Source organism: Stenella coeruleoalba, assembly GCF_951394435.1.
Source record: "Stenella coeruleoalba genome assembly, chromosome: 2".
Lineage (NCBI taxonomy): Eukaryota > Metazoa > Chordata > Mammalia > Artiodactyla > Delphinidae > Stenella > Stenella coeruleoalba.
In genome coordinates, this window is record NC_137147.1 from 171610389 (window position 1) to 171625719 (window position 15331).

At 43.3% G+C, this 15331-nt stretch overlaps 1 protein-coding gene across 2 annotated transcripts in view; it reads right to left on the minus strand.

Annotated features, from left to right (window-relative positions):
• ARHGAP21 (Rho GTPase activating protein 21) overlaps positions 1 to 11641 on the minus strand; it is a 170386-nt gene extending 158745 nt beyond the window's left edge. For both annotated transcript variants that reach the window (XM_079913778.1, XM_079913776.1), the window contains exon 1: positions 10932 to 11641. The gene's annotated coding sequence lies outside the window, so the exon portion shown is untranslated. The remainder of the gene's footprint in view (positions 1 to 10931) is intronic.
• Between the last annotated feature and the right edge of the window lie 3690 nt (positions 11642 to 15331).

Genomic DNA, 15331 nt, shown 5'->3' on the forward strand with positions numbered 1-15331 from the left:
GGCTCACAGGCTCTACAGTGCAGGCTCAGTAGTTGTGGGGCACGGGCTTAGTTGCTCTGCGGCATGTGGGATCTTCCCAGACCAGGGCTCGTACCCATCTCCCCTGCAATGGCAGGTGGATTCTCAACCACTGCACCACCGGGGAAGCCCTTCATAATTTTTGATGCTATTTCAAATGGATTGTTATTTTCTTTTTTTCTTTTTTTTTTTTTTTTGTGGTATGCGGGCCTCTCACTGTTGTGGCCTCTCCCATTGCGGAGCACAGGCTCCAGACGCACAGGTTCAGCGGCCATGGCTCATGGGCCCAGCCGCTCCGCGGCATGTGGGATCTTCCCGGACCGGGGCACGAACCTGCGTCCCCTGCATCGGCAGGCGGACTCTCAACCACTGCACCACCAGGGAAGCCCTGTTAACTATTCTTTTTCCATTTGCTTGTTTCTAATACTTAGAAATACAACTGATTTTTTTTTCCATCTTAACCTCCAAACAAGTATGGTTTTAACAAGATCATTGGATCCCTGGACCACTGGATTAGGGAGGAAGAACTCACAGCTGAATGGAGAAATTACTAACAAGGCTACATGGAGGAGGTGGGACTTGAAAGATATGTAGAATATAGCATAGATAAAAGCTTCAGCATGAACAAAGCACAGAAGAAGGCATAACCAAGGATTCCAAGTTGTTCCATTTGAATGAAAGATCGATTGTGAGTAGAGGATTTGAGAAAAGGGAAGTCTCTACATGTATGATATACAAACATAAAACTTCTGTGGGAAAGCCTTCTCTGAGCCTCCAGATCAGGGGACGTTATTTGAAATAACCTTAACTTCTCATTCATAAAGTGCTGACAATTCGAATTAACTTTTTGTTTGCCCATTCATGCAATATTTGTCTGCCATACGAGACTGAAAATTCAGTGAGGGCCTGAATCAGGCCTGTTTTTCTCATCACTGTATTTCCAGCACTTAACAATGAATATTCATCGAAGGAATGAATAAATGGAACCAGGATAAGAAGTCTGAATTTGATTTCATATGCAATCAGAGTCTTTAAACGTATGTGCTGTAGGAGAATGATTTGTCCAGAGTTGTGTGTTAGGAAGATTTTTCTGGCAGCATGTAGTGAATGAATTAGAGGGAAGCGAGGATGAAGAGAGGCTACGGGAATAGTTTCGACAGGAGGCAAGGTAAGCCTGAGCCATGGCGGTGTCATAGAAATTGGAAGGAAACAGATAAAAAGGATTCTGTGGAGGGCAAACCCACAAAATATGAAAATTGTGGAGGAGAAGGAACAGAGAAGTCACATATACCTGACATTTTGAGAGTGGGGAATTAGGAGGAAAATGGTGCCGTTTATAGAAATAGCAGTCTATTAGGAAGAGCTGGTTTTGGGGAGGGAGCTGTCAATCTTGAGTGTTAATCACCTATGGGCTTTCTAAGTGGCAACTGGAAACAGTGTGGATCTCGAAACAGAGCTGTGGATTAGGAACGTAGACATGAGAATCGTCCAGCTAAAGGGGATACTTAGCCAGGTGAGATTGGTGAGAGACACAGAGAGAGAGGGAGAGGGAAAGGAGAAGGAGAAACCCAAAGACACAATTTCAGGGGTATTAACTTTAGGAGGCAGGAGAAAGTCTACAAAAGATAGGAATGAAGAAACTTTTCTAAAGTAGGAAACAGAACCCATAGAGTGTTACATTGTGAAAGGAGAGCGTTTGAGGCTACTTAACTAAATATATAGAAAGCTTGAGTAACACAAAGACAGAAAGGGCCATTGGCTCTGATCATTAGATTATGGACAAACTTCAAGATAATAACACATGTATTCTAAGAATCACTTGGCTCTTAAAATAATCCATTAAGGCAAAGGGCGGGGGGCATTATTACCCCCACTATGTAGATGAAGCAGCAGAATCTCAGAGAGTTCAAGTGGCTTCCTCAAGGCCACACAGACATGAAGCGTCAGAGCTGGATTGTACCCCAGTGCCATCCTTGATATCGTCCTCTAATACCACACTGCATCCGATTCTTTCTAAGATTCTTCAGAAAAATGTGTTTGTTCTCAGATCTATACTCTGTTTTAATTCACCTCATTATTGTCTATTTCCCTAGGAAGCTTATAAAAGCACTTGGATCCTGCTAATATAAAGATTGATATCAGTAGCTACTGTCAATAACTTAGAAGGAGTAAAGGCTCAGAATCCTTGTTTACCATCAGAGGGTGTTGTTTCTTGAAATAACACAGGTAAATAAATATTAGGGGATTTCTTTTTCTGTTACAGCAGCGAACACCAACTAAGGAGAAGGTCAAGTTTTCCTCATCAATTCTATAAGTTCCCTTAGGTTCAAACTTGATTAAGGACTCAGGTATTCACTTACTTCATCTAATTAGTGACTTACAGTTATTATCCTAAAGTCATATAAGAACATCAGTAGCATTTTAAATATCAGTAACACTTTATTATAGTACTATAAGGCCCAGAACAACAGGCTGGTTGTCCCAATGTTATCAAATATTCATCCTGAAAGGCACAGGTGTGTGGTGAGGGGTGGAGAAAAGGCTCAGAGGATTCTGGTTTACTAATTTACTATTTTTTTTAAATACAGATTTGTTATTTATTTATTATTATTGTTATTTGGCTGAGTCAGGTCTTAGTTGGGGCATGCGGGATCTTTATTGTGGTACGCGGGCTTCTCTCTAGTTGTGGTGTGTGTGTTTTCTCTCTCTAGTTGTGGCGCGCAGGCACCAGGGCACGTGGGCTCTGTAGTTTGCGGCACGCAGTCTCTCTAGCTGAGGCGCAAGGGCTCAGTAGTTGTGGCTCGCGGGCTTAGTCGCCCCGCAGCATGTGGGATCTTACTTCCCTGACTAGGGATCGAACTCACATCCCCTGCATTAGAAGGCGGATTCTTTACCACTGGACCACCAGGGAAGTCCCCTACTTTTTTTCTTTTTTTTCTTTTTTTTTTTATCTTAAGAAAGAAGAAAGACATCAGAGAGAATTAAGCTGATAGGCTTGGTCACTGTCTTAAATAAGAAGCTAATATGAGATGATAATATGAACAATATGTGCTGTTGTCATCTTCCAAAACTTCTATAACAAATAAACAAGAAAATAACTGTTCTACCTGTAGAATCTGTTGTTAGAATCTGTGAGTAGAGTCTTGGGGCTGCTGATTTCTGTGATGGGCATTTACATGTAGGAAGAATTGACCCCATAGCAATCAGTGGTCATTAAAATGCTTCCTATGAGTCCAAAGAGGCTGGTTCATTTAGTTCAGAGAAGAGTTGCAGTTACTGTCCTGAAAGGCTTCATGTCAAGGCCTCACAGAAGGAGGGCAGCCCCTCTGAGCAAGAGAGAGCTCTTTATCATGAGCAAATAAAGGTGTGAGCATGCTCTGAAAGGTATGCATAGCTGTCTCACTAGTGCCTCAGAACGTAAAGCTCACACCGCAGTTTTGGGTAGTTTGTTCTTTCTTTGAGGGTCTCCATTTGGTGGGTATGCTGACCCCTTTGACTAGGACTACAATTTCTTTATGAATTGGTATGATTTTTCAGAAGAAAATGAGGACAATTTTAAGAGCATCTCCATGGATATTCACTTTCCCCTTTTCCAAAAAGTAATGAGACAAGCCTACAGGCTTGGTTCCATTTTGGTCAAATTGCAAATATGTGACATTTTAGGAATCTTGGGCTGTTTTATTCTTCACACCCATTTAACCACAGTTTGGTGACTGGGGTATGATGGAATAAAGCAGTTCTGTAGAATCAGTGCAGTTCTGTTTCTGGGATTTTGTAGCAACTATGGTTTCAGGAGAGAATGGAAAAAATAAACACACTTAGCAACTCAAAGGCCAGCTGCTTTAAAACTGGCTTGGACATTCTGGACTCATCACCATGACGGTTTCTTTTTTGTTGCTGTTGTTCTAAATTGTAAACAGACTTGTGTGGATTCTTCTTTTGTATATTTATATTTGGGGAAGGAGCAGATGGGGGCATTCCTCTTTTCTACATTTATATAAACTTCAGAAATCTAAAAACGTTAAGGCCCAGATTTCATATTTTTTGAAAACTAAGAGAAAAGACTTGAAAGAAATGTAATTGATGACTACTGGTACCATTTCCTTCCACTTTAAGGGAAACTGGATAATAGTATCCTCCCCCTAAGTAACACTCTCTAGCCTAGAGTGTCAAAGAGCTTTAGAAAACATTAATTTAGACTCAGAGACCTCAACTGTACTGACTTGCATTATAAGGAATGCAAGAGAAATGTGATATAGAAGCTTAATTAGTAGAGGTTAACTGAATTACCCAAGTTTATACAGTAGCATACCTGGAGGTTACCCATTCACTGAGTATCCCCTCTTTAGGTCTGGGTAAAGCTCTTGAAATTGAATTCCCATTACTATGGTGCATCCAATAATTTTGTACCTTCTATGATACCCAAAGATATGGATCTTTTATATATACATCATGATGGGGCACCCTCACAATATGGTAGAAAGTGTGCTGCCTGGAAATACAGAACCTAAGCCCAGCTACACCATTGCCTGAGTTCTGCGACCTCCAGTATGGCATTTTCACAGAACCCTAGACATCATTTTGGAGAAACCGTAAAAATAAAGGGTATAGTAGATATTTGGGAGGTAACTCACCAAAATTTATTCTTTTCTTCTGCTTAAAGTACTCTGAGGTTTTTTTGGATTTTTTTGCAGGGCGGGGGGGGATCTCTTTATGAATCTATTGTATATTAGTCATGAAATTATAGTAATTACAGTGGGATTGACCCAGGCATGGGCCTGATTGGCTTAAACCCAGAACGTTCTATCTCTCTCGCCACAGGATTACTGAGAGATAAACATCATTAAATTTGGGTCAGTGAGACATGTCCATACAGAGGGTAAGACTTCTGAGAAGTTATTTCCCTCACTCTTCTAAGTACTCCCCCCACCCCACCCACCCAAGTTCTTCTTCCTCTGATGGGAAGGTCTGGAACTACTAGCTATTGTCACCATGAATGGATCTGACCTTAAGACAAGCTGAGGCACTGGGGGGAGGGGAGGAAGTGAGGGGAGGGTAGACATGAGAGATAAACAGGAGGAGGAACCCACATGGCTTTAAGAACCCTGAGTAAGTCCTGGATTATCCAACTATGTGAACCAAAAAATTCCCCACTCTTCCATTCTTTGGTTAAGTCATTTGGGGCCAGGTTTTCTTCTACCTGCAACCAAAAGCATCCTTATTGCTACAAAGGGGTTGAATTAGAATGCAGTCACTACAACCACACTGGCCAATAGAAATTTCTGTGATGGTGAAAATATTCTGTAAAGGCACTGACCAACATGGTAGCTACACGTGTCTGTTGAGTTGTAGCTGGTGAATGAGAAAAGCAGTTTTTGATCGAATTAGTTAAAATTTCAATAGTCACATACAGCTAGTGGCTACTATTCTGGACAGCACATCACTGGATAGACTTTAAGATCTCTGATAGTTCTAACATTGTTTGATTTTATGAGTGTACTCAGTGCCCGTAACACCCACGAATAGATCCAAATGTGACTGAAAGTAAAATCTTTTGCCAACACACACAAGACATCTGATTTCCAGTAAGAAGGGAGACATGAGGTTTATGTTTTCAATTAAAGCTGCTATGGCAGCTAATTTATGAGCAGATGATAATAAGATCAATATGCACTACTTCTTTCCACATTAGGCATTTTATAGCTGGGAGGACTTGGACAAACTACATGAAATCTCTAATGATATTTTGAGGATTAACTGGGATAATGCATGTAAAGGATTCAGCACAGAATCTTGCCCAGAATAAACTTCAGTGAATGGCAGTTGTGCCTGCCGCCACTACTGTTACTCAAGACAGACATTGATGACCAAATGCCACCACCCCTTAGTATCTAGAAACGCCTCTATCTGACTGAGTAGACCAGTGATAGATCACTGACATACTGAAGTTGGAAAAGGCTTAGAGAGCAAGTAATCCAATGAGATATAGTTGCAGAGGGTTAAACTAAGTCTCAGTCATCCAAGTGACCAGGAAGTTAGTACAGGAGAGAAATTAAAACCAAGCCCTCCTGGTTCAAAATTCAGGGCCCTGGGTATTTTCTTTTACTGTACTTTATTTTGCTTCACATTTCCCCAGATTTTTCACACTTCCTGGCATTTTCTATTCAACTTAGCAAACAAGTTAATACTGGTGACTTATAGAAAACTCCATTTGCATTCTAGGCAGTTTTACAATAAGATAATCTTTTCAAGATCACTTAACCTCATGGTTAACTCTACCTTCACTCTTCAAGAAGTGATGGGGGGGCTTCCCTGGTGGCGCAGTGGTTGAGAGTCCGCCTGCCGATGCAGGGGACACGGGTTCATGCCCCAGTGCGGGAAGATCCCACATGCTGCGGAGAGGCTGGGCCCGTGAGCCATGGCCGCTGAGCCTGCGTGTCCGGAGCCTGTGCTCCACAACGGGAGAGGCCACAACAGTGAGAGGCCTGCATACCGCAAAAGAAAAAAAAAAAAAGAAGTGATGGGAAGGCTTTGGTTGTCAATGTTATTCAATGTCTGGAGCATAGCTGTTTAAAAGATTTCAAAAATTCAACACTGTTTGGATCTCTTTCTCTATTTCCTTTTTTTTTTTTTCTTAGCAGAGACAAAAATCTTTTTCTTGAGTTTCTAGTATTGTATTATTATGGTCAAAGGTGGAATCGTGGTATAAATTCCTTACCGGATCACAGATTTTCCTCTTTACTTCCTTCTCTTGTTCATGGGCTGCCATTTTGTCGCTTTCAAAATGGAGCAAACAAGGCTTAAAAACAAAATCCCTGCTGATTCAACACTGAGTTAGTTCATCCATGGGTCAAGGTGACAGGACATAGCTCACTAACAATTTATCACTAAATAAGCAGATACGGTTTGTCCCGCACCTCCAAGTTCAGAAGTTTCAAAGTCATCTCAATTCTGCCCATGGCACTAGAGGGATGAACTGGTTAGAGTGTGAATTTTGCAGCTGCACTACCTCATTAAAAAGTTATTATTAGGGCTTCCCTGGTGGCGCAGTGGTTGAGAGTCCGCCTGCCAATGCAGGCGACGCGGGTTCGTGCCCCGGTCCGAGAGGATCCCGCATGCCGCGGAGCGGCTGGGCCCGTGAGCCATGGCCGCTGAGCCTGCACGTCCGAAGCCTGTGCTCCGCAACGGGAGAGGCCACAGCAGTGAGAGGCCCGCGTACCGCAAAAAAAAAAAAAAAAAAGTTATTATTAGATTGATATTCTTATTAGTGATCAACACATTACGGCAGAAAGTCAGAATGAAAAGGTGAGACCCCATATGAGTTAATTTTGCATTACATTGCTTCTACATGGACCTATACCTTTTAAGCTATTGTATGAAATTAACTACAAGTATTTTGAAGGAAAGATACGATTTACAGAGACTTTTTTTGTCTTGCCATCCATCTCAGGCCATACCAGATGTTCTAAGAGGATCACCTCAACTACCTGAAAAGGGAGAAAGAGTCCTATTCTTCCATACTCTTAAAAAAAAAATTATATGTATATATATATATATATACACATATATATATATATATATAATATCAGTAGACCGTTCTTTCCATGGCTGTAAGAAAGAGAAAAAAGGTGTTCCTAGGGCTGCTACACCTTTTTCCTTTCTCATAAGGAAGTTTAGGGGAACAAACATTTTCTCCAAATAAATGTGTGCCTTTTTTGATGCCAAAGAATTGGTTTTCCCAAACATTGTTACATATTAGTCTTCTAAGATGACACACACAGACTATATATATATATAGTCTTCTAAGATGATACACACAGACTATATATATAGTCTTCTAAGATGATACACACAGACTATATATATATAGTCTTCTAAGATGATACACACAGACTATATATATATATATATATATATTTCAACTACTTTAGGGTTTAAATTGGCTTTGGGTAGCTAGGGTGGAAACTAATCATGGATTTCAAAATTATTTCTAGGAAATATCACCCAAGCTCCAAAAAGGAGACTACAAATTTTCAGAACAAACTCCACTGGAGAAGCTGGGAACTTGCTATATTTCAATCAGGTTTAAAATCTGAATGATATTAGCTCAAACATTTTTTAACAATATAATTAAATTTATGAGCAACAGTACAAAATAAAATAACAAATTCTAAAAATATAATAATGAAGGTTATATGAAAAACTTTAAAATGTAAAGCATTAATGCACACGAAAGGCTACAGGCCTCTTCAGGAAGGCATTTGAACACTGGTAACCAAAAAAATGTCCTACTGGAAAAATAAATGTTATGGTTGATATACACATACAAAAGATGCGATAGGTCAATGTTAATCATATCATCCATTGCAGTTTCTTCACTTTGAAAGCACTGAGAGATCCAGTAGTGAGTCATAACTGTTATTTCCAAACTAGATCAATTCTGAAGGAAACCTATTCCTGAGACTAACTGATAAATGTCATTTGTAATGGGAAACATTTGCTTTCTGGCTAGTTAAGTGCATTTAGGTAGACAGTAATGAGTTGCAGCTGAAGGGTGGAGCTCCTCTAAAAGGAAGTATACTTTTTCTTTGCCAAATATAATGAAAAAAGTATGACTTCCAACTGGCCCACTATTGATATTCATTCAAGAAAGATTCTTGCAATATGACTCTTTCACAGGAAAAAAAAAACACTGGAAAATCAGAAGAGTGGATTATTACAGTTCAATAAACAGTGAGGAGATGTAAGAAGAAGAATCCCGATTTATCACTATAGAAACGAAGACACAGATGAAAACAAAAAATAGACACGGCTTAAAGTACAGGAAAATAAGTGTATGATAAACCACATATTAGAATGGGCTAATTTTTGTTTTAGTTACAAATAAATCCAAAATCTCAGGTGCTCAAGACAATAACGGTTTATTTTTCACTCTGCTCCACGTCTGGCATGGGTTTGCAAGGGGGGGGTTTGCTCATCCTTAAAAACACTGACTTGAGGGAAGTTTCTAGTTGGTATGCCGCAGGGATCTAGTCTGTTAAACATTTCTCCTGGTGATCTGATTTAGGACACTGACTGAACTCCAATTATGTTTGCAGACAAACGATGGCAGACTGGAAGATGTAGCTAATATGGCCTTAATAGGCTGTAACAATGAGTCCAAGAAAACAAGTTGAGGTTTCAAAGAGTTAAAAGTATAACCCTACACTTGAGTCTAAACGATGTAAACCATATATCCCAAAGAGGGGACATATTAAAAAAAATTTTTTTTTTCTTGTAGGAGGTATGGTTTAGAAATAGAACGTACGGGAAAGATTTCAGGATTTCAATTTACTGTAAGCACGATCTGAGTCATCAGGGTTAAGTGATTGTGAAAATAACCAGGTGAAACTGAGTTGAAAAGCAATCACACGAAGAGTCCCTGAAAGTCTTTCTTGAGGCCAGAGTTTACCAGGGGATTTGCATTTACTTCTCAGGACCATATTTTAATCAGGGGACAATGACAAATGAGAACAGGGTCACTCAGGATGGCGGGGAAGAATCACATCACATGAAGGATAGTTGAAGGATCTAAGGGTGTGGAACCTGAAAATATAAGACTAAAGAAAAGGTGGTCTTCAAGTATCAGAAAATCTGGTATGAAATCCCATGAAAGAAAGATGACACTTGCTCCCTCTTCTCCCAGAGGGCAGAATCATTCATTCATTCATTCATCATTCAACAAACATGTATTGAGCACCTATTACTTTTTACTAAGCAAGATTTTAGAGGTACAGGAATAAAAGCAACCCCAAAAGCACAGTCTAATGCAGACGAAGGACAAGTTCCAGCTTTCTGAAACTTGCATTCATGTCTCTCATGGCAGCACTGTTCCTTGGGCTGGCACAGCCCCCGGGCAATGTGCTGTCTTCTGTGTGGGACTGGTTTATTGTTCAGACTCATGGTCTGTATGGTGTACCTGACCCTGTCACCACCCAGCAAAAATCTTTCAAAAGCTCCCAGTTACCTTTACAATAAAATCTAAAATCCCAAGGGCACCCAAGGCTGTCTTCAAAATCTCTGTTTTCATCAATATCTCCTGCCACCCCTAACGCCAGCTATTTTACTTTTTTTTTTTTTTTTTTTTGCGGTACACGGGCCTCTCACTGTTGTGGCCTCTCCGAGCGTTGCGGAGCACAGGCTCCGGACGCGCAGGCTCAGCGGCCATGGCTCACGGGCCAGCCGCTCCGCGGCATGTGGGATCCTCCCGGACCGGGGCACGAACCCGTGTCCCCTGCGTCGGCAGATGGACTCTCAACCACTGTGCCACCAGGGAAGCCCTCCAGCTATTTTAAATTAATTTCAGTTCCCTAAGTGTGCCGTGCTTTCTCGCTGCCTTCACAACGCTGTGTGCCCTTCCTCACTGCCAGCCCCCCAGCTGACTTCTGTTTTTCCAACATGACAACTCAGTCACTGCCTACATCGGGGAGCCTCCATGACTCCCACTGGCGGTGTTCCATGACCCTTCCTCCGGGCTCCGTGGCACACAGTGCCCCTTCGTTACTTATCCCAGTGAACGGTCAGTTGCCTAGAAACTCCCTGAAGACAGGCGTGTTTCCTCTTGGCACCTCAGCACCAGCTGCAGTGGGTGGCACAGAGCTGGTCCTCAGAAGTGCCTGTGAAACGTATCAACGAATGAAGGGTTCCGACTGAGGCAACAGGTAAGTATTCCCTGTAACAACTTTCAACGGAGTATAATCTATAAAAACATTGAATCACGATGATGTACACCTGAATCTAATACTGTAAATCAACTATACTTCAGTTAAAAATAAACAGATCAGTATTCCCAAAGACTGAGCCGTTCACTGACTTTCAACTTTTGAAAATGAATCTAAATAAAGGAAATGTGAGAGAGATCTTTAGAAACTCACTTCTAAGGTCAAGACCACCGTTGACTTCCAGGCAACAGGCATCCTAAATCAGCCAGGTAACAGGAAGCACTCCCCACAACGTGCTTCACAGGGACGCAGGGAGAGGATGAGGATGGATTATTGACAGTCATCATCAAAAGGTGATATCCATTCGCTGCTTTGTAAGTTGTGCTGGCGTCGCAGGGGGCATCCAGCATTTCTCTCCCGTGTGAAGGCTGGCACCAGGCAGTCCATGCGTCGGGGCAGTAAAACAATCTCGCATGAAGGGCAGCACGTTGTCCGTGGGCAGTGCCAGCCCAAGGAAACAGTGCTGCCTTTGAGAGACACAAAGAGCCACTGTCCTTGCCTCTTTTTTTCTTCTTCGAAAACTGTAAGAGTCCAAAACTCGCTGTGGAGATAACAAAGGCTCCTCGCAGGCTGAGCAGAAGGCTGTAGTCAGTTCACCTGTAGAGCCCCAGCCAAAACGAGCCCACGGGCCACAGCCCACAAGATTAAGGTAGTCAAGCATCCTTTTCACCTGGACTGTAATCTGAAAGAAAAATAAGCTTTGCAGAAAAAAAAAAGAATGTCCCTTTTTTTCTCTGCCTCTATCGGTTCTGGACTGCCCTGTTCTCAACAACAGAGAGAACTGGCTCCCACAAGCCAGGATGTCTTCTTGGTAATGTTTACCGCACATGCTGGTATCTTCCACGATGCTTCCATTATATTCACTTACTATAAAAAGACTTAGCAGTTATTTCAGCAAAGACTGAGGGACCATCCATAGAGCAGGTCCTGCACTAAATGGGAGGTTGGACTGACTGACCACTGAGATCCCTTCCTGGTTCTGTAATTAGAAGGCTGGGAGAGGGAACTTGTAATTCATTCAAACCTGTGGTCACCCGGTAGTCACATTAATAGCCAAATGGCTCAACTGTGGAGAGTGCCGCCAAGGATTCAAGTGCAGAGGGCAAGAGAGGTTAGGAGAGAACAGAGGGAAGAGGAGGGCTAAGAGGGCTGAAGCAAAGAAGAAAACTGACTTCAGTCTACACTGGGCACTCGCTATGTTTCACGCAGGAGCTCGCAACACAGAGATGAAATCCACATTGCTTTGAGGCAAGGAGTGAACAGAGACCTGTACCCAGGCCACTCCGACGCAATGGAATGGGTGCCACGGTACTTCTGTGCCGTGCAGGTAGCACAGAGTGTCTGCAGGCAGCGTAAGACAAGACTTCAATGAGGTGACGAGTGAGCTTAAGCTTAAGAATGAAAAACAGCTGATTTAACTTGGAAGGAGGGCGTGGGAAGATAGCCTACATAGAAAGGATTGCAAAGGCAAAGCAGTGAAGCATGAGAGAACGTGGCAGGCGTGAAGAGCTGCAGGTGGTTCCTTGGCATGGTTGGTGTAGAGGACACCTGTGAAAAGATGGCAGCAGTATTGGGAAATAGGTGGCTACCAGACTGTGAAGCTCTTTCTTGCTCTGTGTAGCAGTGGGGAACTCACTGTCAGTGTTGAGAAGATATGGGTCCCAGATCCACGGGGAAGAAGAATTGCTTCCTGGCAGTGACCTGGGGAGCAAGTGGGCAAGACTTCAGACAGGGAAAGAGACTACAGGCACTGGACTTCTCAGCCTGAGACAGGAGGGAAGGGGGCAGGGCACAACCTTTAAGAGAATGACAAAGCCGTTAAGGATGCAGCAAAAACTGGGTAGAGGCTTCCCTGGTGGCGCAGTGGTTGAGAGTCCGCCTGCCGACGCAGGGGACACGGGTTCGTGCCCCGGTCCGGGAGGATCCCACATGCCGCGGAGTGGCTGGGCCCGTGAGACATGGACGCTGAGCCTGCGCGTCCGGAGCCTGTGCTCCGCAACGGGAGAGGCCACAACAGTGAGAGGCCCGCGTACCGCAAAAGCAAACAAACAAAACTGGTTAGAACTGACGAGGTCTAAGATGGCGGAACATTCAACTTCCAGCGTACCTGGAGCCTCATTATTCACTCACTGTAATACATTCGCAGATGCTAAATGACACACCCACAGGCGCCACTACAGTTCCAAGCCCGACCATAAAAGGCCAAAAAGTGGGCTGTGGCCCAATTCCTAGAAATCCCCACCCCTTCTCCAAAAGAGCTGGAATAATCCTCCCATTCATGAGCCTGTGAAATTACCCAGGGACTTCCCTGGTGGCGCAGTGGTTAAGAATCCACCTGCCAACGCAGGGGACACGGTTCGAGCCCTGGTCCGGGAAGATCCCACATGCTGTGGAGCAACTGGGCCCGTGAGCCACAACTACTGAGCCGGTGCTCTAGAGCCCACGCTCTGCAACAAGAGAAGCCATTGCAGTGAGGAGCCCATGCACCGCAACGAAGAGTAGCCCCCGCTCACTGCAACTAGAGAAAGCCTGTGCACAGCAACGAAGACCCAACGCAGCCAAAAATAAATAAATAAATAAATCTTATAAAACAGAAAGAAAGAAAGAAAAGAGCAATTACCCAGCCGGTAAAAACTAACCAGTCCATATTTCAGGGCCTCTTGCCTTCTGAGATGGCCCACACTCTGTGGAGTGTGCTTCTCCCAGGGCCGTTCTTGCCTTTTGAGAGGAACCTCGTGCTCTCTATGGACGTGTATCTCTCTAAATAAATCCACTTCTTACCTATCACTTTGTCTCTCACTGAATTCTCTCTGCGCTGAGACATAAAGAACCTGAGCTTCATTTAAGTCCTGAGACCAGGTGTGTGATTTCAATTAAAAGACAGTGGGTTCAAGTCCCATTCTGGGTTTTGGCTGGGTCCGAGTCCAGGCCCATGGGTTCAGAATAGTCCCAACCTGAGGTGTGCGGCTGCATACTCACAGATGCTCTTATCTCAAATGTGGACGAAGAATGTCATCTTGCCGTATCAGCAAACAAAGCCCACTGCAGCCTCTCCAGCTGTGCACTCTGAGGGGATTCAGGATGGGGAAACATAGGTGGCTGGCCCTAGACAGCTAAGGTGCCTATCAAAGGCATGATTTCAATGAGCCCAGATTCTTGCATCTTCCCAGAGCGTAAAATTCATTAACTTGAGCTGTCAGGGTTTTCTTTAATTAACAGTAATCCTGTGATGTTTCCACTACTGGTTTTTGTTGCAGAAACTCCTATATCTCCTGGCTTCTCCATTTTCTCTTTGGAACAGTCCCTCAGAGCGATCTGAGAGGCTGTCTCCCGGGCTTTCGTCCTTAGTCATTCTGCCAAATAAAACATAATTCTCAACTCTTAAGTTGTGCATTTTTTTTTTCAGTCCATAGAAGCATGGCAGGAGAGTGACTGAAAGGCCCATGTGGGCAAGGGCAATAGACACCTCAAAGATAGACTAGAATCCCTCACCCACAACTATATCCTGGTGCTGGGTAAGGCCCTGGAGCTCTGTCTGGGGATGTGGGGAGAAAGACCCAAGAAGATCTGAAGTTAAATTTCTAGTAACCCAGAGGCCTAGGGCTCGGACAGCATGTGATTTTTAGAAAGTTGTATATGTGGTTCTTTTACATCAGAATTTGTGGATTGAGGTTTACACCTCCTACTTGTGTTTTCTCATTTAAGCCCCACAATAACCTATATGTGAGGTATTATTCTCCCAAGTTTACAGTAATTAAACCTGGAGGCTACATAAAGAATGAGAACATAAAAAGAAAATATTCTCATTCAAGCACCTCACTTTACAACTGAGGTTTTGGAAAAGCTAAATGGGTCTTCAAGTTCAAAGACCAAACCTGGAGGAAATGCCGGTTATACCAATGTGCATTTTTTAGAACTTGAACACTGCCATTGTTGCTTCTCCGTTTGTAAGGCAGGCATGTTTGAAAGACAAATTTCCTGGAGATTTTCTACTTTTGAAACATTAATTGCAGCCTAGGATAATAGGAGCATGCTGTAAGGCGGCGCTGGGTCACACTGGGTTAACCTCTTCCCAAAATTCCTCCCATCCCAAGTTTCCAAGAGAGAGGCAGCAAGTATAGTGAAGGAGAGAGAGGGAAACTTCTGGAAGGGCTCCTGCTGCTGGAGCAGGTAGGGAGCCCATGGGTGTCCAGCCTATAGAGCAAAACCGGCAAGGCCAGTCGGCCGCCAGGGTCAGTGGAGCTTGCCCAGGGGTCCAGGGCATCCTGCTTGGAGGCAGAAGTTCCCTTTCTGCAGTCAATGTGCTGTTGGCTTAAGGAAGAAAATGCTATTTCTAAGAGTCTACTGTGTGCCAGGAACTCTTCCCTGTGTTACCTGACTTTATAATTGTCGTGAGGTTACTGTCAGAAAGGAATTATTTCCATTTAGAAGGAGAGGAAGATCAAAGAGTTGAGGGATCTTGCCAAAATCAGAGCGCTAGAAATCAGAATGGTGAGATTCAAAACCAGACCTTTCCCATCCCCCAAACCATTTGCTTCTGTTTTTGTTCCTCT